The 3,347-nt window shown below is 44.8% G+C and overlaps 1 pseudogene; it reads left to right on the plus strand.

Annotated features, from left to right (window-relative positions):
* Positions 1 to 378: 378 nt before the first annotated feature.
* Positions 379 to 497, plus strand: LOC112471945 (annotated as a pseudogene).
* Positions 498 to 3,347: the final 2,850 nt, after the last annotated feature.

The following is a 3,347-nucleotide window of genomic DNA, read 5'->3' on the forward strand; positions in this document are numbered from 1 at the left end:
ATCAAGATACCATACAATCAGCAGTCTGAGTTAATGGTTAAAATCTACCATATTAAGAGCTGTAAAGGATGTAAAATTTCATAATATTTTAGTTACAAACATTTTTTTGAACTGAACTTCTCAGTATAATAAGTGTATTATTTTTTTAAAGGGAGAAAACACTGAGATTCCATTGTTTGCCATTTGCTGACATTTGCAGCTTCCATTCCAAACTGTGAGAGCAGAACACTTTGGAACAAACTGAGCAATAACTTGAATTACTCTTCTGTATCTTCTGTTGAAATATTTTTTGGTAACTTTCCTTAACAGTTTCCCTTTAAGGGTCATGACACAGCTCTACATGTGTGACGGCAAAAGGTGCAAAAACATTGTGCTCCTGACTACGGCCGTGCCACCCTGAACAAGCCCGATCTTGTCTGATCTTGGAAGTTAAGTAGGGTAGGGCCTGGTTAGTACTCGGATGGGAGACCACCTAGGAAGACCAGGTGCTGTAGGTAGACCAGGTGCTGTAGGTGTAAAAAATAAAAAAATAAGGAATTGTAAGCTGACAAGGCCCTTGCAATCTGTGAGGTCAACCAAGGGTTGCCTTGCCTAAAAAATTAAAAAAAAAAAAATAATGAGAAAAGTAAAGTTGACCATCATTAAAAAAATAAATAAATAAAAAGAAACAAGTAGGTCTGCAAAAGGTACCTTAGAAGAGGTTCTCTAAGTGGAGCTATGTGGACGATGTGGTGTGTTATGTTCTGTGGTTGTAATGGAGTTGTTAAATCAGTAGGCTGTAGCCTGCCCTGAGAAGCAGAGGGAAGCCTGGTCACCCCACCATGAGAGGTTCTCAGAAATCAGAGCTGCAACATTCCCAGGTGATGGTCACAACACCTGCTCTTTCTCTCCTCTCACAAGAGGAGGCGTGATGCCGGTCAAGAATGGGGAAACTAGGCAATCGAGTTGCTCTATTGTTCAAAACAAGGAAACCTTTTGGTAATACTAAGCAAGGCTCACTGGGGAGCAATGAGACCACGGCTTAGTAATGGTGCTGTAGACTGTCCAGGAAGGTATCAGAAGGGCCGGAGGGGCAGGGGTAGAAAGGAGAGTTGATGATTACGTCTGACTCAAGCAAAACAAACACTCCAAATAGATAAAGAAATAAGGAAAATATGTAAAAATGTGAGCCAGTATTGGCCAAATATATCCAAGCTTTTCAATAGACCAGACTTGGAGAAAATGTTTTCACGATGCATAAGCTACTTGCAGCCCTAATGAGTTTGATTCCTTCCTTCTTGCTCTCCTGGCCCAGGGAGAGCAAGCTTTTGTATAATTGGCCCTTGAAACATTATTACAATCACTTTGTGGCCTCCTTCAGCTTATTTTTAATTACAAGGCCTATCACACTGTTAAATTATTAACTCTGACAATTACTTATCTTGGCATTTTCTTCTCTTGATGAAAATGAAAACAGCAAGGTCATGTCAGCTCACTTGAGGTTTTGGTCTGCCATAGCTTAAATTAAACTGGATGAGCTCAGCAAATGTTTGCAGTGTGGGAAACGGATGGGTTTGCAGAGGGTCTGTTAGTGGAATCAGGGCTGAGAGAACTCGACACCCGCAGGTGCTTGTGCTCGGGCACTTGAGGCCAGGCCTCTGTGGAAGGGAGAGTGGGCTGTGTGCTGCCTCTTCCCCTCTAAGGGTGAGGAGGGGCCCTGTGCTCAGGGCTCACACTTTGAGAAGCTATCTTTCCTGGGAGTCAGAGTGGGGAACTGGAGTGTATCCCTTTGTCTCTCCTGATATGTCCCAGCCCTACTCCTGCTCATTGTCCCCTTTCTGCTTTGTTTGGACCCCTTCTTCCCTGACCCCTCCCAGGCCACATTGACATCCTGTGGTGCTCACTGTATGACAACACTGGCAACGATAACATCACCTAGATGGTAACGATAACTAACGTATTGAGTGATTACTGTATATCTGGTGCCTTACCCACAAGCAGGCTCTTGGCAACTATCCACCAACGCTGGCCACGGCCGGCCTCATCGTCATGCTGCCTTCTGTCCAGCAGGGGGTAGTGTGACTACACCATAAGGTGGACCCTCCTTCTACACTTCTGTTCTCAGAAGTGATGCTTCGGAGTTTCTGTGGATCCTGGAAGAATGCTCTGGCTCCGACAATGGATCCAAGGCTCCGACAAACAGTGAGGGCAAAAGGATGCACAGCCACACACCTCCAGGAAGGGCAAAGGGCAGGAGCCACTTGGGGACGTGGCTTTGGCCTCAGTTGACAATGCTGATTCCATGACAGGTACCTGGCATCTTGCTTCCTTAGAGATACACAGATGATTCCCAAACCAGGGCCTGCTCAGGACTCTGAAGGCTTATTTTTTTTTCCTTTAAGAGAAATTTTTGGTATCTGGTCCCCTGCAAGGATAGGCTGAGAGGTCTCCCTGACTAACTTCCCAAGGAGTTCAGATCTTGGGTCCTTCAGCATAGCTCACATCTGAAGTTCTAGCTCTGATGAACTTAAAGATGGATGGTGCTGCCCAGCCTCTTGGCTTCAGAGTGCTTTTGGTTCAGATGTTCAAAGCAACCCTGAGTTATCTTCATAGCTTCTCCAAAGTCCTCCCCTATCCTCTAGGCTCCTGTGAAAAGAAAATGCTAACCTATCACAGATTGCTAACTACCTCCCCGACCCTGCCTCAACCATCCACCTACTGGTAGCCAGCAAGAAGAAGTCAATTGGAAAGTGTGTACCTGCAAGATGTTGGCATGTCCAAGGCCTCTTGCTCCCCACAGATGTTGTAAGATGTTGTAAGATGTTGTAAGTGTAAGATGTTGGCATGTCCAAGGCCTCTTGCTCCCCACCACCAAGCCTCACTCCGAACGGGCCGTTGCTGTACAAAGTTCTCAAGTTCAAGGAAGCAGTGAGTGTGTGTGCATGCTCACCCCAAAGCCATTTGGAGAGATTTACCTTTCAGTGCTTGAGCTGCTGCTAGGGAGGCCATGTTCCCTGATTCCTGACCTGGTAGATCAGCTAAAGTCATTTGTGTTCTCTGCTTTAAAACACTACTACCACTATTACCAGCACTACTATTAACTGTCAGATTTGAGTACTTTTATACTAGTTAGGTTCTTCACGAGGACGATCAATTTAATTTTCACAAGGACCTTATGATGTAACTGTCATATGTAATATAATATATGATATTTATATATACTTTATATCCTCTATACAAGGATATAGAATGCCCCTATTATATAAGGTGGAACCTGAGGTGTGGTGAGGTTAAATTAAAAGTCTTTCAGGGAGGAAGTTGCTGAACCAGCAACTTGGGCAAGGGGCACAGAGGAGGCTGGCTGAGGA

The sequence above is a fragment of the Pteropus alecto genome, unplaced genomic scaffold (genome assembly GCF_000325575.1).
Source record: "Pteropus alecto unplaced genomic scaffold, ASM32557v1 scaffold78, whole genome shotgun sequence".
Classification (NCBI taxonomy): domain Eukaryota; kingdom Metazoa; phylum Chordata; class Mammalia; order Chiroptera; family Pteropodidae; genus Pteropus; species Pteropus alecto.